Consider the following 21,224-nt stretch of genomic DNA (forward strand, 5'->3'; position numbering starts at 1 on the left):
GTGTGTGTGTGTGTGTGTGAACAAGCCTCCTTCATTAAGACATTGTTGCTGGGTGAATGGGAGTATCTCTTGAGAAGTAATGTGACTTCTGATGTCAGAATTGCATAGCATCGATACTAGAAAAACCACCTACTTAGGTCAATTACAAATTCTCATTTTGCTAAAGAATCAGGAATTTCCCAGTTTTTTGTTTTGTTTTGTTTTGTTTTTAATGTTAGCAGGAGATATCCTAAAACATTCTTAGCAGGCTGAGGTCTAAAGATGTAGGAAAGATCTTGATGTCTGGAGAAAATTTGTACATGTGTGTCTGTGTGTATACAGAAGAATAAAATATGGCGTTCTTCATTTATAAATTGACCCTACTGTCTTATTTTCTAGCAATGGTGATCTATTTATAATCTCAAATTAATTGTCTTGTGAAAAGTGGAGGGGGGAGAAATAAAAGCAGGCAAACCCAATGCCCATAAACAAAAACATCCGCAATTGTCCCCTGCAGTAACTGAACCCAGAAATGCAGGGTAAGTTTCAAGTGCTGCATCTATACAAGTCATTATAGTGTTAAATTAAAATATTTCAAAGTCAAGCGTGTCTTTTTATCATTGTGCCACTTAGTAGCAATGTGTGCATCTAGACTCTGGTTTCAGTTCTGCCAGTGACTGGGTGACCGGGGAAAAGTAACGTATGTCCTTCTGCTCAGTTCTTATATGCACAAGATGACAAGGAAAATGATCGAAAAGTGAAAAAAGGTTGCAGAATGTGAAGTTGGAAAAATTGGGTTGAAGTTCAAAATGACATCTCTCTCTCTCGAGGCAGAACACCTTCAGGGTAAATATGTATTGAACACTTCCCACGGCTTCAGCCCTGCGCTAAGGCTGCCATATTAGGAGAGGACTTGGGAGGAATGATGCTCACAAGCTCTGCTCCAAAATGATACACTACTCTTCCTCCTTGAGGTAAGCCTCTTCTTATACCAGCAACAGTTATCAGAGTGTCTCATACTACTCATTACTACATTTTTACTTCAGGCATTTTACAACCAATGCGCTGGCCCTACTTTTCTGAGAAATAATGTTGCCATGGAATATGGTACTCTGGAAGTGTGAATTTAATTCTATATTGATACCATTATTTTCTTCCTGTGAATTAAACTACGTATGCCTTTTAGGGGCACTTGGGTGGCTCTGTCGGTTAAATGACCAGCTCTTGATTTCAGTTCAGGTCATGATCTTGTGGTTCGTGGGATTGAGTCGCACGTCAGGCTCTATGCTGACAGCACACAGCCTGCTTGGTATTCTCTCTCTCTCTCTGCCCCTCCCCTGCTTGTGCTCTGTCTCTCTCTCTCAAAATAAATAAATAAACATGAAAAAAAACTACATATGCCTTTTAAATAAACAATGCCAGACCTTCAAATGTAGAGTTTTATATGAGAATCATGGCATCCCAGAGATTTTAAAAAAAACAAAAAAACAAAAAAACTATAGATAATGTATCCCAGTTATATTGTTTACATAAATCTCAAAGCCAGGATATGGCAGATTCCTGTCGCTGGGCTCTTAGCCCAGCACTCATTGTATCACCAGAGACAATAGTCTTTCACATGAATCACTGATGCTTGCCAGTTGCTGACAGTCTACTTTGTTCTGATCTCTCTTCATAAAGAACATAGGATAGTTTAAATCTTTCAAGATTTTTCATCAAAACAAAACAAAACAAAACAAAAAGACCTAACCAACAAAACCAATCAAAACCTGAGAGGCTTAGCACACAACCAGCAGAGTTACAAAGTTATTTACTATGTGTTTTTATGACACAATGGGAAGTGTAACTTTTATTTCAAGTAATAGAACCTGGTGGTCAAAAGTATATATTCGAAAACCATAAAGATCAGTGGCATTGCCACTTATTAGTTGCATGACCTTCTAAAGCCTCAATTTTCACAAATAAAGAATGGAAATAATAATAATGGTTACTGTTACAGGGTTGAGAAAATCATATGAGACCTCAATTTACATACTCAGGTCTATGGCTAAGGTAATACATGTACCATTATTATAATTTCCTGACATATATTTATCCCTTTCTATATTTTGACACTATCTACTAAAATCAACTTCCTCAAGTTAATGGTTAAAGACACCACAATAAGCTGTCATTTGTATGTATACGTTATCATTCGATCTACTCAAAAATCGCTAAGATAAAACTCTGAATAACCTAAAGGCTGATCGGGAGTTTCCTTCTCCTTCATTCTGAAGATGTTTTGCGATATTGAGGTAGACACATGGACAGCTTAGGAAAGACTCTCAGCCTGAAGTCTCAGATTCCTAACACAAACTGATCTATATTCAAAAATTGTTTTCTAGTGCAGGTCTGACGGCTTAGCAGTGTTGAATCAGAAAACAAAGTTTCTCTCTGTTGCCGTGCCCTTGCCTCTCGATTAACAAGTACCATCCTCTAGTGATGTGCTTCTGGGATGCTGAGATCCTCACCGACACACAGGAGAGCTCAAGATATCAATTTAAATAAACATTCATAGAGAGGAACGAGTATATTTCTCATATACAGTTTCAGCTAGGAGATTAAGCTTAGTGCTGGAGGCAAGCTTAAAAGAATGGGCTGTATTCAACAGACCGATTCTCATTGTACTAAATCCTAACTAATTCAGCAAGAACATCTCGATGCTTCATACATAAAGTTAAAAACAATGCAGAGAAGAATGTCTCCTCTGATCCGCCGTCATTCTGAACCACCTAGACCTGTATCTCCGTCATTTTTCCCAGCACCAGGACCACCCTCCCTTTAATTTGAATGGCTAAACGTTCCTAAAAATATCCAGCTCCTTTATTCTCCCTGGGGATAACCAAACCGGATGAGTCTAAGTACTTGTAACACCAAGATGCTGTAGTTTCTTTAGGGCTGTTACACAGCTACGGGGCCACAGACCCAGTAAATCTAGAGACTGCCAATGGACTGCACTGTCCAAACACCTTACAGACATGCTTTCCATTTGTAAGTTTTGCTATTGAGCATTTCCCAATGAAGGGTACCCTTCGACAGGGAGACAGGAAGCCACGAGAAGTGATTCCATTCTGTCATCAGTGGTTATTAGATTATTTTAATTATGGTCTTGCTTCCTTCATCTGAAGAAGAGCTTGGACTAAGACCTTTAGGTGCCGAACATCTTATAACTCTGTGTAGTTTATGATTAGTTATCACGTCATTTGCAATGTCTTCTTGTGCTTATTGGGGGGGTTTGTTGTTGTTTTGTTTCTTTGGTTTTGCTTCAGTGCTTTGATTCACAGCAATCGTGAGGAATACAGGGTTAGGTAGAAACTTCCTTCACGGCTCTTTTTTAAGTTTTTTATTTATTTATTTTGAGAGAGAGAGAGAGTGTGTGTGTGTATGTGAATGAGTGGGGGAGGGGCAGAGGGAGAGAGAGAATCCCAAGCAGCCTCCGCACTGTCAGCGCAGAGCCCGATGTGGGGCTTGAACCCACCAACAGTGAGATCATGACCTCAGCTGAGATCTAGAGTCAGGCACTTAACCGACTGAGCCACCCAGGTGCCCCTCTCACGTCTTCAAACACGCAGGGTAGTTTCACAAAGGGCTCAGACTCTGCTGCTCGGAAATAATGTTTTCTAAAGTCAGAGTGAAAGCTGAATGATAACTGGCTGAGATGCAGCTGGGAAAATTCACAGAGTCCTCTCACATACTTTTTCCATTATCCTCCAGGGTGCCTCAAGTTCTATTTATTCTTCAAGCACTGAAATAACCCCAGCATATTTCAGCAACAGCTCAAGAAAGAGCATCTTTTTTACTTCACCATGTATGGTTTCAATCCAACTGTTTTCCATTTTCACATCACATGCTATTCCTGAGTTGGGTTCTCACAAACCTAACATACAGCCACATCTCCCCCAAAAGGGCAAAGGACGCTTGCTGAGAAGAGGTGCACAGAAATTCCAACCAATCCCTTGAAGCTTTTATTCTTAACCCAGCACCAAATAGCTTAAGAGCTCATCTTGCCTGTTATAAATAGGATCCAGTGCCTATCACTCCAGCTCACTGGGAAAGAATGCAAACAGTCCTAGGAATGAAATACTCAGGAAGACTATCCTGCCTAGTCAGAGCTATTTTCTTTTAAATGACAAAATTTCGCTCCAGACACACAGAAAGCCTTACATTTTTAGCCTGTGAGTTTCTCATCCTTAGGAATGATGTGATGTTTCGTATGAGCAAAAGAGAGAGAGAGAGAGAGAGAGAGAGAGAGAGAGAGTTGCATCAGTAGTAAAAATGTGCTGAGCAAAACCCTTCTCTCTCTCGGCTGGCCTTTAAAGGAATGCTCATTATTTTGACGAAATCTGTGTGGTCACTCTGCATTCTCCAGGAACAAACATGGTTCATCTAAAGGTCTGTTCAGAAGGACATCTAGAAAGCCAATAAGAAAGGCAGCTATTAGAAGGACACACAGACAACACCAAGTTGAATCCACAGAATCATTTTTTTTTTAAATCTTGGGAACAAAGAAAATTGACTTGTTCTTTTTTCTCCTATGCAAAGAAGTGGACGTAAGACATATTCCATATTGTTACTTAGGTATTTTTTCTTGGAATAGAAACGAATAAATTTTGCATATAAGAAACAAATACATGAAGACAGGTACAACTGCAAAATTTTCTTGTTTAGTTATCAGTAAACTATTACCATATTTGTAAAGGGGATTTTGAGGTATCAATCTCTGAATTTAAAAATGTTTCTCATTCGTGTTACATATTCAGGAGAAAACACATGATGAAAACTTCCGTCTCCGTCTCTTTTTTTTTTTTTTTTTTTTTTTAAATTTTTTTTTTAACATTTATTTATTTTTGAGACAGAGAGAGACAGAGCATGAATGGGGGAGGGTCAGAGAGAGAGGGAGACACAGAATCTGAAACGGGCTCCAGGCTCTGAGCAGTCAGCACAGAGCCCGATGCGGGGCTCGAACTCACATACCGCGAGATCGTGACCTGAGCCGAAGTCGGACGCTTAACCAACTGAGCCACCCAGGCGCCCCTCCGTCTCTTTTTTTAACATTTAAGGGAATGTTTAATGTCACAGAACATAATTAATGATATGTGGATACTTTCTTAAAAAGCAAACTAGACTGGTGTACATAATAAACTTCCAGATCAAAAAGAGTTCTATGGATCAAAAGATACCATAAATGAAAAGGGTAATAGATTGGGAGGAAATATTTCCAACACGTATGAGGATAAAGGCTGTAACAGCAGCAAAAACCTATAAATAGGCTACTCAGAAGAAGAAAATTTACACCTCTTGATTGTGGTAGCAAAATACAATTCTAAAGGATTACCATGTCTTTTAAACCTAGATAACTTGCCTTTGCCAAGATTACCACATCTCGAACTCAGATGCACATGACTGTCCCTCTAGTTCGATGTGGCTATAATTCTTTTCTTGACCTGAATCCCTAGGTCTGCAGTTGAGAAGTTAGATGCTATATGTTTTTCTGAATACAGTTTTAATGACTTAAATTGAAGAGTCTTAGAATAAATAAATCTGTTCAGAGCACATGATGCATAGAAATAACTGGATACACAACAATGATGTTATGTGATATTTAATGTTGACTAGTATGGTACAGAATTTTGAATTTTAGCCTGATCCATATTTAAAGGGCAAATCAGAAAAAAATAACTAATGGCTGTAAGTACTAAAGTATTTAAACAAGGAGGCCATCGCACGGAGATGTTTCTAATGCAGCAGCAACATACAGAAGTGAACAAAATCTAAGCCCAGAGTCAATGCACTCCAATCCAAAATAAGGAAACTTAAGAACAACTAATCACAAACAGTACAGGAAGCTTTCCCAAATAAGGCAACCACTTAAGCTATAGCCAATCAAATAATTTCTTTGCTTTGGTTCAGTGTTTTTTTCTACAAAAACTTTGCCCCTAGCTCCTATGGGTGGAGCTCTTCTAACCATCTTTGGTTTGGCATTCCCCAATTTGAATTAACGCTCAAATACACTTGAAAAATTGTAATGTGCCTCAGTTTACCTTTAAAACATGTGTAAATAATAAAGTTTTTCCTGAAATCAGAAATAGGAAAGTGATTGAAACAATTGTCCTAGAAGTTTTGTTTTTGTTTTTGTTTTTTTTTTTACTTTTGTTCTAGGAAATATAAACCTACCCCAAATCAAGGAAACAGAAGTGTAGTAATTGTAGTGTTGAACTCCTTAGACACTCCAAAACAGTTTGTTACTTTTTTTTTTGCTAGCTCAAAGTCCATGCCAATCAAAGCCCAATGACTTGCATACACAAAGGCTTTATTTCAGGCATTTGAAACTTTCACACAAAGTTCACAGTGCCTAAATAAAGCTGTTTTTAATTGAATTTTCTACATTGCTTTTACTTCAAAAAAAATCCTTCTTTTACTCCTTTCAACATGAGAGTATCCACATTAATTCTTTTTCTTCTGAAAGTTTAGCGGATATCCAAAGGAGCTATTAAAATGCTTATGTAGGGGCACCTGGGTGGCCTAGTAAGTTAAGCAACCGGCTTCCGCTCAGGTCATGATCTCTTGGTTTGTGGGTTTGAGCCCTGCTTCGGGGCTCTGTGCTGACAGCTCAGAGCCTGGTGCCTGCTTTGGATTCTGAGTCTCCCTCTCTCTCTGCCCCTCCCCCGCTCTCACTAGGTCTCTCTCTCTCTCTCTCTCTCTCTCTCTCTCTCAAAAATAAACATTAAAAAAATAAGCAAATAAAATGCTTATGTAAATGGACTCTGCCCCCTGTAAGAAGCATATGCACATAATTGACTATATTTTCTAATTTAAATGTAGTCTTCAAAGAGTTTTTATGGGGGGTACTCATTTCAATTTCTCTGCATTTGTGGTATTTCCCATGACCCTATCAATCTAGCCCTAAGAGCCCACCTTCCTCCTGGCCAATTAATCACTCATCAAAGCTGTGTTATCTGCCACCAAAATCCGTAGATAAAATGGAAATTTGATCAATTGCACAGAGCATAATCAGTCATGGTATTCATGATGTTAACTCATGTACTTATAAAGTCTTAAGTCTGAAGAGCAGAACTTTAAAAAAAAAAATCTTGACCTACTTGTTTTTAAAAAGTGCCAAAAATGGGGTGCCTGGGTGGCTTAGTCCGTTAAGCGACCGACTTTGGCTCAGGTCATGATCTCCTAGTCTGTGAGTTCAAGCCCCACATCAGGCTCTCTGCTGACAGCTCAGAGCCTGGAGCCTGCTTTGAATTCTGTGTCTCCCTCTCTCTCTGCCCCTCTGCCACTCACACTCTGTCTCTCTGTCTCCCTCTCTCTCTAAGTAAATATTTAAAAAAAATTTTTAAAGGTGCCAAGGCATTTCAAAGAGCAGAAGAGTAGAAAATACAAAATGTGAAGGCAGGGTTTTGCAGTGGCCCAGAACCAGACTTGAAGCTCAGTCTCCCTCTATAATTTCCTCATACTAAGTAAAATAGAAAGAGTGAAATCTTCATTTACTTCATTTCCCCTTGTCAAAATAGGCAGAGCTCATTTAAGATCTAGGCAATTACTCTTCTAAGTTTTAAATCAAGAAATGAAGTCTTTCCATCATAGCTACCGATAATGCCACACCTTGCACTGTGACAAGTACAATGAGACATATTAGAAGGTTTGCTGTACAAAGGTATGTGGAGAACTGAAAAATATACTGTCCTTTCTAATTAGTATTACAGTAGTCCAGATGTTAAACAGATGGACCTCACTGTATCATACTACCAAGTTAAAAAACAAGTGGTTAAATTTTTTTTCTCACAAATATAGACATTTCAAATCAGTGTTACTGCAAACACAGGCATGAGCCAGTAGAAAGTGAACAAAAATTAGAAAATTGTCTTATATTAAAATTAGAGCAATTCCCAAAGACTCCATTTACTTTGTACTTAGAAATGGTAAGCTTTGATCTTAGCTTCAGTGAAAAACCACCATTCCAGGTACTATTTCCCTTTTCTTTACAGTTTGAACTTTTTAAAACCAATGTCAGCAATTTCATATCCTCTCCTGCACCTGGAAAAGTGCTGTTTCAGACTTATAGGTTACCCTTCAATTCCCTATTCATTTCACTTCCTAGCTTTAAGTGAAAAGTGGGGGGAAATATTCTCTCTAGTAAGACTATCTTTAGTATATTCTTTGTTTATTCTTATCATTATGGCCATATAGTTTCCTGGATTTAGGTCACTCCCAGATGTTAAAATTGTCAGGATCTTTAAACTACAGACTGTGCCCTTTGCATGATAAGAGAACCATACAAGAAGTGTTTCCAAAAGAAGCATTGACATCTGGTGGGCAGAATGTTGTGTAAGTTTCCAAATAGGAAGGCAAACTTTCCTTTCAGACAGGTTTGAATATCATCTGATTAAGACATAGCACTGAGATGTGACAGATTATAAAAATGATTTTGACAAGTGATTTTAATTTTTAAAGATCAAATAGGAAATGGATATGAAAAGTATCAATAAAGGGGTCAGTGAAACATAAAAAAAACCCTCCTCTTGCCAATAAACAACACTGCCAAGTATATATTTTTTTAATTTCAGCTTTACTGAGGTATAACTGACAAAACAGTAAGATATTTAAAGTGTACATCATGCTGATTTAACGTACGTACGTTGTGAAATGATACCCCCACCTAGTTAACTAATACATCCATCACCTCACATTTCCATTTTCCTTTTTCCTTGTCTTTTCTTTTTTGCTCTTTTCTCCTTTTTCTCTTGTTTCTTTTCCTTTCCTTTCTTTCCTTTTTTCTTCTCTTTTCTTTTGGTGAAAACATTCAAGTTTCACTCTCAGCACATTTCAATTATACAATATAGTATTATCAACTACGGTCACCATGTTGTACCTTAGATACTCAAACCTTATTGATCTTGTAGCTGAAATCTTGCTTGCACCCTTCTACCAACCTTTCCATGTTCTGCTCCCCCCATCCCTGACAACAACTTTTCTACCAGTTTTATGAATTTGACTAAAAAAAATTCCACTTATTTATATGTGACACCATCCAGTATTTGTCTTTCTCTGTCTGGCTTATTTCACTTAGCATATAAGGCCTTCAAGTTCCATCCATGCTAGGACAAATGGCAGGATTTCCTACTTTCTGTCTTATGGCTGAACATTACATTGTATACACATGTCATGGCTGCTTTATCCATTCACCCAGCTACTGACAGGTTGTTTCCATATCCTGGCTATTGTGAATAATGTTGCAATAAACATGGAAGTGCAGAGATCTCTTAAATATCCTATTTTCATTTCCTTTAGATATGTAGCCAAAAGTGGGTTGGCTGGGTTTTTAATTTTTTGAGGAAAACGTCATACTGTTTTCCATAGTGGTTGCACCAATTTACAATGCCATCAAAAATACACAAGGCTTCCCTTTTCTCCACATGCTCACAACTCATCTGTTGTCTTTTTGATGATGGCCCTTCTCACTGGTATAACTAATATCTCGTTGTGGTTTTGATTTGCATTTCGCTTGTGATTAGTGATGCTGAGCACCTCTTTTTGTACATGTTAACCATTTGTATGTCTTCTGTGGAAAAATGTCTTCAGATTCTCTGCCCATTTTAAATCAGATTTGTTTGCTATTGAGTTGTATGAGTTCTTTCTATATTTTAAATATTAACTCTTCATCAGATATGTGATTTCCAAATACTTTCTCCCGTTCCATAGGTTGTCTTTCCATTTTGTTGACCGTTTTCTTTGCTGTGAGACTTTTTCCTTTCATGAAGTCTCACTTGTTAATTTTTGTGCTTTTGTCACCTTGGCTCTGAGCACGCTTTTTGTATGTTTAATATTTTATTTGGTATTATGGGAGACTTGGAGGCACTGACAGAATCGTTGCGTTCAAAGAGTTTACATCTGGGGAGAAAACCAACAGAGCAAACAGAAATAAAGTCAGGTTGTAACTGTGGCACTAGCCATATGTGTACTAAGAACTCAGAAAAAGAGCACAAAAAACCATTTGGTAAGAGTTGTCAGGGAAGAATTCATGGTGGAGGAAGATGGGTAAAAACTGATGGAGTAGGACTGAGGAAGGATTGGGAAAGGGTTGATGAGAGGGTAAGGGCTGGATGAATAAAGGCCATAAAGAGTCCAAGGTGTTGGGGTAACGGGAGATTACGGAGGATACTGGTTTGCACAGAGAAATGCTGCATGTGGAAAGTGGAAGGATATCAGATTGGAAGGGAAGAGTTGAGCTAGATATAGTCCAGAGAGGACTAAAACCTGTGATAAGTAATGAAGGGCTACTGTGCTTTCTTTAATACAATTTCAGCCATAAATAAGAAAAGCCAGTTTGAAACTTTTTGTGGAACTCTTAAAAATGTTCCACAAATTGGAGCCTGCCTGGAAAATAGTCTAAAATCAGTACTTACTTAAAACCTGAGTTCTAAATTTTTGTTAATAAATGAAACGAATTTTGCCTAAGCCAATATCTTATTCCAATAGCATCAATTATGCTACCTAATACCATTGGATATTTTGTGTTTGAAGCATTATTCTACACATACATAGCCTCTACAGAGGCTAAAGTTATACACAGACTCAAAAAACTTGTTTATTCACTCCCTCATCCATGAATTCCTTCATTCCACATTTCCATTACTCTGTCAAGTGCTGTACTAGGCAGTTGGGATGCAAAGAGAAAAGAAAAACAGTCCAGTGAGACCGAGTCAAGTGGGAAAGATAAACATATAAACAGAGGAAACAAAAAAAAAAAAAACCTGTGTGAAAGAAGAAAATTCCACTGCAGCACCTCTTTTAATAAGGAAGGTAATTTAATTTTTAGCAACTTCTTATCAGAGATCAAAGTAATACAAAAGATAGAGGCATTTCCGGGTATCCAAAGAGCAGGGTTTCTATAAAAGCTACTACTCAATGCTTGTTACCAAAATGTCACAACATCAGAATGAACAGGAGGCCAGAGGTGTTTAATCTTGAAGCCTCTGTATAGGCAGTGATGGTGGGCACAGCACCTAGAAGGAACACATGTGCCGTAGCCAACTGTTCCAGTCTCGGCAGAAAATGGTAACAATGAGATAGGTGCTCTTCTGCTCTCCAGAAACTCCTGGAAAATGCTTAGCGCTGCAACTGATAGGTCACTGTTAGTTTCACCGAAGGATGATAGTTTTAAATAAGCAAAGAAGCTGTGTGGTGGTCTTCCTTTAGGCCATCTATACCCTTGGTCAGTCTCATTCCATAAAGCAGCTTAGGAAGGTATAGAGTCAGATCAAGGGTCTACCACTCTCAAGTTATCTTACCACATGGTTACTGGGGCTGGCATTTTAATGGACTCAAATCTTTCTATTAGAGATAAAGCCAAAGGTTTGAATGAAGATGCCTAGTGGAGATAATGCACATTACTGGAATTTATTCACACCCATGTAAAGTGGAATCCATCAACCACATTATAAAGGCTGGTATCACATTCTGTTCAGTTTACACAAGAGGGGAAGGTTAGAAAGCAGTTGGAGAGAAAGTGCTGAGAGAAGTCAAGAATGTGGAAGTTGAGGCCTGTGGAAATGGAACATGAATTTCATCAACTTCATAGTCTGGTTTGAGATTCACCGTGTACCTCTGAATGTGTGTTAAGTCTATACCGTTCATGTACACTGGGTACTGTGTGCAGCTCATCCCACCAGTTAAGGATCACATCACGTTGCAGAAGTCAGCCCTGCTATCCATAATTAAAAAGATTTCCTTTGTTTTTTTTTTTAAACAAAAGAGTGTGTTAACTCAAGATTATTTATGGACAAAGAATAATGTTTAAAGGTAGGTAGGGCCTCCAAAGAGGACAACTTGGGTTCAAATCCCGGATCCTTTTCTTCCAAGGCTGTATGACCTGGAGAATGTAACCTGACCACTCTGTGTCCAAGTTCTCATCTGTAGAAACAAATCAAACTAGTATCTAACTCAGAGGATTGCTATCATGGTTAAAAGAGAGAATACAGAGGGGCTCTTAATGTAAACAAAGCTCTCAATTCATATCTGTTATAGTTATTTTCCATAGAACATTGAAAATGTCATCCAAGGTAAGGGAATTGACTTACTTGATGCAAAATTAGGCACGTTCCGGGAAAAAAGGAAGACTGGCTAACTTAGTAGGATAACTAGACATTTACATTGTACTCTGCAAGCTATTCTAGAATATTTTGCACTTTTACAAGAGCTATAAAATATGATATCAGGATCTAACCCTGGAAATATCTGAACAACATGCTAGAATCACAGGATCTTTCCTGAAGACTTCCAAATTGAGCCGCTCAAACATTTATGTCAAAGCAGTACAGGAGATCGATGGTAGGCTGAGGTAAAGTCCAAAGTCTACTTGTAGCAAGTAAAAATTTCTTTTATGTCTCCTTTACACTTTGTGTTACACACCAATATATATCTGCTTAAGTACAGAAAGTTTTCACACACACAAAAAAAACAAAACAAAACAAAAAACAGATGCCCTAGGAAGATTTACTTTGTTCATCCCGGGGTATCAATTGCCAGTGACCTGGCATGGGTTCCCACAGGTTCAGTTATTCCAATTTGATAAGCATGACAACAGGAAATATAAATAGAAGTCCAATTAGCATACTGTCACTGAAAAAGATTACACAAATTATTTAACACAGAGTTATGAACTAGGAGGCACAGTGCGGATAAATCTTGAATATTCTGGTTCTCTGATAATTTTCATGTGTATCAACAATTTGAAAAGAATTAAAATGTGATTAAGTGTACTTTTAATTTGGAGAATTTTATTTGTTAATTTATTCAGAAGGTATATCTGATTCTCAACATAACTGAAAGTTATCATATAGGTCTTCAATTAATGCCTCAGGCTGCCCAAATCACTCTCATCAAAGTTTTCAGGTTTTTGTATAAAGAACATTTTACAGTATGTAGTTTTAAAATACATGGTCATTTGTTTTTTCTTTCTTTCTTTATTTTTTTAGTGGATCAGGTTAGGCCATAGAAAAGACAGGGAAATATGGGAAATACCTAAAAGATATAAGCAAATCTAGTTAAGTTTTGACATTCTTTACAAAGTAAGAAGAAAAAGCAGTGAGTAGCCATTAATAGCATAAAACTCTGCCTTGCTGTGCTCAGACAGGAAACAAAGTTAATTAACAAAGTACTGATCAAAAAAAAAAAAAGGACTGATTATAATAATCTATATATTTATCCAGAAGTTCATGCTCATATTTCTCAATAAGAAGCATTAAAAATATCTGCTCTTAGTGTTAAGTTTCTGACTTCAGCTCAGGTCATGATCTCATGGTACGTGAGCCCCACATTGGGCTTTCTGCTGTCAGCGCAGAGCCCCCTTCAGATCCTCTGTCCCCCTCTCTTTCTGTCCTCTGCTCATGCTCACTTTCTCTCTCTCAAGAATAAACATTTTTTAAAAATTAAAAAAAAAATATCTGATCTGATTAGCTGGACCTTTTCCAATTCCTTGTGGAATTATGCAGGGTATATGATGTCTCTTTGGGCACATAAAATGGATCATTTCCATCAGTCATTTCAAAATACAAAAATGGACTAGTTTCATGGCAGAGAAGTTAATTCATGGGTATCATTTTGGCAGTGGCACAAGGGTAAAAAATAATCTCTCTCTACAGAAACCAAATGCAACAAGGAAATTCTAATTGAATCACATGTCTTACATTACATGGATATGAGCCACATTGTTTTGGTCACATTTATTTTCCATCACCTTTATCAAAATAAGGTATCACATTACAGTTAAATTCCAAAGGTGCTTATTCCCCACAAATCAAAACTAAATAAAATTAATTTATCAAAATAACTATATGGATTTCTGGATACACATGTTGATTTCAACACACAGGTTTATCACTGCTTCAACCCAAAGCCTCCCTAAACTATCATTAACGGATATAAACAAACATAAAGCAATGAAGATAAAAATAAGAGAAGATTAAAATAGATGAGAGATGGCGTAGAACTGAACCCTGCTTGCAAGTGCTCAGATCAAAAATAGCATTATCCATGATTCCACAGTTTTGCTAATACTTATATCCTACCCGTCGGGAAATCCTGTTAGATCTACCATCAAAATAGATCGAGAATTTTGACATTTTTCACCATTTCCACCGCTCCACACTAGTCAAGGCTACCATCATCTCTTGCCTAGGTTACTGCAGTAATCTCTTCTTCCTTAGCCTCCCCTGAGCCACCACTGCGCATTCTCCGCATAGAAGCCAGAAAGAAGCCAGATTGCTTCTTTCAACAACATCACTCGTGTTTAAACACTCCACTGTCTTCCTTCCTGACTGAGAGGAGAAGCCTTGTTTTCACAATGGCCCACAATGCCTTACCTGGTCTGGACTCCCGTTCCTGTCCTGCTCCTGACCTTATCTTGCTAACCCACTTGGACCATCATGGCCTCCCGCCTCAAACATACTAGCTACACTCCTGCCTCGGGCTTCATGTGCTGCCCCTTCTGCCTGGGGTACACTTCTCCCTAAAATTACTGTAGCTTCACTCTCTCCTTGATATTTTTTCCGACGCACCTTAAGTGCAATCTCAATCTTTATATATCTGACATCCATTAGCCCACTTCATTTCTTTTCCATAGCACATATCACTAACATGCTACATAATTTACACATGTACAATATCTGTCTTACCGGCAGAATGTAACCTCCTGAGAGCAGGGATTTTTGAACATTTTTAATCTCTCATGTATCACCTACACCTACAATACCTAAACCAATTGGTACTCACAATAAGAATGCCAGGTAAAAGGCAGGATGACCAACTAACCTCAGATAAACAGCAGATAATGTCTGAGTACAGAGAGATCCCATCTGCTGTTTGTGTAGAATTCAAATCTAACTGGGTATCCTGGGATTTTATTCACCAAATCTGGTCATCCTAACTGCAAGACAGTTGTCAAATGAATGAATAAGAATTTTGGAGGCTGAAAAGCTGAGGGGATAATGGTAGATAACTTAGCAACTTACAGAAAATTAAGTGCTAAACATCAACAGGGCTGGAGGAAAAGAGGACAGGAATGAGGAAGCCACGAAAGAGAGATAACCTGTGGCACACGCAATCCTGGAAACTATAAGGAATTAAAGGCATTAAGTGCTCCCAAAGTGGGGGGTATAAAAATGCATGGGAGTGGACAGTGGGGGAACTCAAAACAGGAGGAGTAGATTGAAGTCTTTAAAAGAAACAGGCACTTATTAATTTATCTTATGTTTATTTAATTTTGAGAGAGTGAGCAGGGGAGGGGCAGAGAGAGAGGGGAACAAAGGATCCAGAGCCGGCTCTGCACTGACAGCAGCGAGTTCGATCCAGGGCACAAACCCATGAATCCTGAGATCATGACCTGAGCAGAATTTGGGCACTCAACTGAGTCACCCAGGTGCCCTGAAAAGAAACAGACATTGAAAACTATCCACATCCTGGGGCGCCTGGGTGGCTCAGTGGGTTAAGCTTCTGACTTCGGCTCAGGTCATGATCTCAAGCTTCCCGAGTCTGGCTCTGTGCTGACAGCTCAGAGCCTGGAGCTTCCTTCAGATCTGTGTCTCCCTCTCTCTCTGCCCCTCCCTCACTCGCTCGCTCTCTCAAAAAGAAATAAATAAACATAAAAAAAAATGTATAAAACTACCCACATCCTGACCAGATAGATGACTGCCTGTTTTACTCAAGCAAAGAACTAAAGTTTTACCTTCTCTCTCTCTCAAAAATAAATAAACATAAAAAAAAGGGAAATGTATAAAACTACCCACATCCTGACCAGATAGATGACTGCCTGTTTTACTCAAGCAGAGAACTAAACTTTTACCTTATATAGAAAATGAATCATAAAAATACAATAGAAAAAACAATTGCACAGCAATTTTGATAAAATGTAACAGAAATTCATTATAAAAGCTATTAGCAAACAGCAATAGACAGGGATTTCCCTAGCCTGATAATAGATCTCCACAAAAACCTTCAGTAAACGTAATACTTACTGGTGGACAATGGACAGCTTACCTCAGAGTTTAGAGATAGAACAAGTGTGTTCGATAAAACCACATCTATTCACTATCCAGTTAAAAAATGAAAGAAAAAAGAATGAAACATATAAGAATCAGAATACATGATTGTGAATGTAAAAAATCTAAATTTTTATTGATAAGGCATTGACAGAATTAGTAAGTGAATCTAACAAGGTTTCTGGGTATAAAAATCATTTGTATTTGCATATGCTAGCAAAAACAGTTGGAAAATGCAGTTTTAAAAAAAATGATAACACAAGACCATAAAGTATTGAATATGTAGGAATAAATTTAACAAAAGATGTGTAAGACTTCTGTATAAGACTATAAAATATTACTGAAATTTAAAAGATTTTAATAAATATTCATGAATTAGTTGAATCAATACTGTAAAACTTTGAATATCCTTAAATTAATTTACAAATTTGATAACATCCAACTAAAATCTTAATAGGTATTTCAACAGAAACTGAAAATCTGGTGCTAAAATTTGTATGAATACAGCAAGGGTCAAGCACAGTTAAACAATTCTTGAAGAAAAATAAAGTTGGGGAACTCACACTACTAGATTTCAAGATTTACTGTGAGGTTATGGTAAATAAGAGGGTGGTATTTGCACATGAGCAAACAGACCAGTGGAAAAGAAGACAGAATCTAGAAACAGTCAGTCAAATATATGGTCTCTCGATTTATGACAACCAAAAACCAATTCCATGCGAATTGTGATGTGTAAATATGAAAGGCAAAGCCATAAAGATTTAAGCAGGTAAAGATTTTCCTCAAGAATTAAGGAGGAACAGACTTCTTAAACAGCGCCAAAGAACACATTCACCAGAAAGGAAAACTATGAAAAACTGGATTTCATTAAAATTAAGCAATTTTACTCATCTAAACAACAGTAAGACAGTGAAGTCACAGAGTGGGAGAAGATATTTGCTATATATATATATATTAAGAAGACCTCATGCACAGAACAGAACTAAGAAAGTAAAAAAAAAAAAAAAAAAAGCGAATGGCTGTCTAATAAGCATTAGGTAAGGTATTCACAATAATTAACCTACAGAGAGATGTCAGTTAAAGTGGTGAGTTTCCTCTCCCTCATCAGAATGGCTAATATTTAAACAAACAAACACGCCCAGCGGTACCAAGTGTCAGGGAGGACGCAGAATTACTGCGGCTTTCCCACGCTGCTCACTGAACGTAACCACGAGCAACCACTTTGGAAAAGTGCCAAAGAACATATGTACACCCGAGCAATTCCACTCATAGCTATATACCAAATGGAAATGAATGTATATGTTCACTAAGAGACTTCTATAAGAATGCTCACAGCAGCATTATTTGTGATGACCCCAAATTTTCAACAACTCAATTGTCCATCAATAAATAGACTGGATAAGTTGTAGTACAGTCATAAAATTTAAAAAAAATTTTTTTTTAAAGCTACTGGGGCACCTGGGTGGCTCAGTTGGTCAATCATCCGACTTGGGCTCAGGTCATGATCACTGAGTTCAAGCCCCACATCGGGCTCTGTGCTGACAGCTTGGAGCCTGGAGTCTGCTTCAGATTCTGGGTCTCCTTCTCTCTGCCCCTCTCTTGCTCACACTCTGTCTCTCTCTCTCTCTCTCAAAAATAAATAAATGTTAAAAAAAAATTTTAATGCTACACATGAAAATATGTGTAAGGTTCACAAATATGATGTCATGCAAATAAATTCATAGACAAAAGAATATATACTATATGATTCCATTTACCTAAAATTCAAAAACAGGCAAAGCTAATTTATAAAAATAAAAGGATAGAGGCTATTATAGTTAAGTGGCTGATGCCTTTACAAAGGGTCAGAAGGTTCCTGGGGCTCTGGTAATAGTCTTTGTCTTGATTTATATGATAGTTACATGAACATGTTTAGTTTGTAACAACTCCTCACACTGTATTACTTATAATTTGTGCTTGTAATTTTTCTGTATGGGTATTACACTTAAGTAAACATTTTCCAAATGAAAAAGCACTGCTGAACAAGAAAGAAAGAAAAAACACCAGGGTCCAACCAGGAAGAGGAAGCAGTTAATGGAGGGATATGTGAAGGTTGAAATGAAATAGTGCCCTGAGGGCATTTGCTCATCCCAAGAACTTAGAGTGCAGTGACTTTTTACTTTTAGATACTTGCAAGATGGTGAGTTAAAATGTAACAGCTCAGAGCCTGGAGCCTGTTTCAGATTCTGTATCTCCCTCTCTCTCTGCCCCCTCCCCTGCTTGTGCTCTGTTTCTCAAAAATGAATAAATGTTAAAAAAAAATTAAGATTCTGGCCATAAGCATGGACCTTTCCAGACCGGGGGCAGGCCAGAGCGCCTAGAAAATATTTATCTCCTGATGAGAAGTGTCAAGAAAACTTCTTTATCTTTGTGTGGGCTTGAGGGGAAAATATTCAAAACTACAGTTGTTGGTTTTTCATATTCATTTAGTTTTGAGAGAGAGACAGAGAAAGAGCACACAAGCAGGGGATGAGTAGATAGAGAGGGAGACAGAGGATCCAAGGTGGGCTCTGTGCTGAGAGCCTGATGCAGGGCTTGAACCCAGGAACCATGAGATCATGATCTGAACCAAAACCAAGAAATGGACACTTAACTGAGTCACTCAGGCACCCCCAAAACTACAGGTTTATCGGGTTCAAACTGGTTACCTGTGGGATCTGAGGAAACTCAAAATAATTAAAGCATTACTAGGTAAATCATGTCCCAGGATGCTTGGCTAAAGGAAACAATATCCTACCTGAAGGAATACACACAGTTCAGGTGTCACAAAATTATGCAGATAACCTTCTATAGAAGAACGAGTATGACCCCTGGGCTTCGCATGGGGCTGGTGTCCTGTGCTGTGTGTACAAATGAACCTGTGGCGGGGGGGGGGGGGGGGGGGGGGGGGGAAGGGGGAGGGGGAAGGGAAAAAAAAGAAAATTTGTCTAAAACATATAGGTAAATTACACATATTGATATATAAATCTTCAGTTAATGTAGGGGGCAACAGTAGTATGCTATGTTTTTAATAATATGTGTAAAAATGGTTTCTTTTTAGAGCTAAAGGATGAAAACAACGAGTCCAATTCATAGGCAACATCTCACGGCTAAAAAACTCTAAGAGTACCTATCCTGTTTACTAGGTATATGGAACTGGGAAAACCTCGATATGTTAGAGGCTGGGAAGACCAATATCTGGCCAAATGAAAAGGCAAGTTTATTAGGATGGTGATTATCCAATAAAAGGTAAAACCATATATTCTTTGTTCTCATACACATCTTTATAGAATATACTCCTTATAAGGACTTTTAAACTTAATAAGCAATTGTGAATGGATTTCTGTTATCCCTAGGCAACACAGACAGCCACTCTACCCAGGTTTTCCCCCCTTTCTATGCAAATAGGCTTGCAAACATCTGAGCTAACAGAAAATGACCAAAAAAAAAAAAAAAAAAAAAAAAAGTACCAGCCAAGTTGCTTGGATGCTAGGAGTAAACATACATAAACTGTTCTCTGTTCAGCATGAATGATCATAAATACACACAGTGCAATACAGAAAACTAAAAGTGTGCATTATAAAGATAGCAAGACTCTTGAAAAGTCCAAACAGCTGTAAAAGTACATTTAGCCACTGGGTCAAGGCTATTTTATACCATGAGATCTTTCTTATTTTTGTTCCACTGCTAATAATTCAAGACTGCTTGCCTTACACCAATAATCTGCATTATCTTAGTATCAAACTATGTTACTATTATTTAACTATGTTGAAAGTAACATTATTCTAATTTTTTAATGTTTATTTTTGAAAGACAGAAAGAGCACAAGCAGGAGAGAGGCAGAGAGAGAGAGAGAGAGAGAGAGACAGAGACAGAGAGACAGAGACAGAGACAGAATCTGAAGCAGCCTCCAGGCTCTGAGCCATCAGCACAGAGCCCAACACGGGGCTTGAATTTACAAGCTGTGAGATCCGAATCGGATGCTCAACCGAGGCCCCCTAAAAGTAACATCATTCTAAATAAAACAATGACTAGTTTTTATTTTCCAAAGTTTGAAAATATTTTAGGTGTAAAGTTTTCAACTCAAGAATATTATAGGCTTTTACTTAAACTCAAAATAATTCCTGAACACTTTAATATCCTTTTGTTCTCGATTTTTAAGTCTTTACTTTTTTTTTAGTGTTTTTATTTATTTTTGAGACAGAGAGTGAGACAGCACACCTGGGAGAGGGGCAGAGACAGAGGAGGACAGAGGATCCAAGGCAGGATCTGAGCTGACAGCAGAGATCCTGACGCGGGGCTCAAACTCATGAAGGAAAGATCATGACCTAAGCCGAAGTCAGACACGGAACCGACGGAGCCATTCAGGCACCCCATCAATTTTTAAAAGTCTTTTCAATGTTTTTTAACTCCATGCAAAAGGATTTGTACAGAAGGAAAAAAATTGGTATTTAAAGCAAAAGTAGAAAGCTAATTTCCCTTGAAATCCTAATTCTTAAAAAATAAAGCTGAAAGTTTACCAAAAAATTAGTTTTGAGAACTGTCAAACCCAGATCACTCTCAAAATAATTTGAATAGTGTGCATTCAAACTCCCTCTGCTTTGATTCAGTACTAGATTAAGACTGTATCTAGAAATCAGGTGGTGTTTCTTACCCGTTGTTTTACAAATAAATGTTAATTTCATAATAGTAAGACTGGGTAAATAATGGGTAATTCTGTTCCTAGGAATTACTTCAGCAGGACCTGGAAGAGGACACACACTTTCATATGGACAAATTAGAGAGAGAGAAGAAGAGAGAGAGGCACATGGATGTAGCATACCCTGAAAATTCTGTGTACGTATCTTCTATTTGCTGATTGGGCCAGCTCTCCAACCTCTCTCAGCCACACACAACCTTGCACAACCTCAGAAATCACCGTTCACCCCTGCAGCAGATCCTTGGTAGATTTCATGGAATCTTGCCTTACACAAGCCTGGTTAACCCCCAGCAGAGATCCCAGGCGAATCCTCACACAGAGTTTTGGTGCCCACCCTCTGTGCAGCTTCCTCTTCTCTGAATACCACTGGCTTGCAAATTCCAGATGCTTCAGGCAGCCACAAATTCCAATCTTAGACCCCAAAACTCAGCATGACTGTAAATCTG

At 38.0% G+C, this 21,224-nt stretch overlaps 1 long non-coding RNA gene across 1 annotated transcript; it reads left to right on the forward strand.

Moving 5' to 3' along the window:
• Window positions 1-691: 691 nt before the first annotated feature.
• On the forward strand, window positions 692-21,190 carry LOC109249927 (uncharacterized). The gene is made up of 3 exons (XR_002072818.2): window positions 692-953; window positions 19,226-19,328; window positions 20,806-21,190. It is a non-coding gene; the product is annotated as an uncharacterized LOC109249927 (long non-coding RNA).
• Window positions 21,191-21,224: the final 34 nt, after the last annotated feature.

Source organism: Panthera pardus, unplaced genomic scaffold (genome assembly GCF_024362965.1).
Source record: "Panthera pardus isolate Hobbes unplaced genomic scaffold, ASM2436296v1 HiC_scaffold_17, whole genome shotgun sequence".
Lineage (NCBI taxonomy): Eukaryota > Metazoa > Chordata > Mammalia > Carnivora > Felidae > Panthera > Panthera pardus.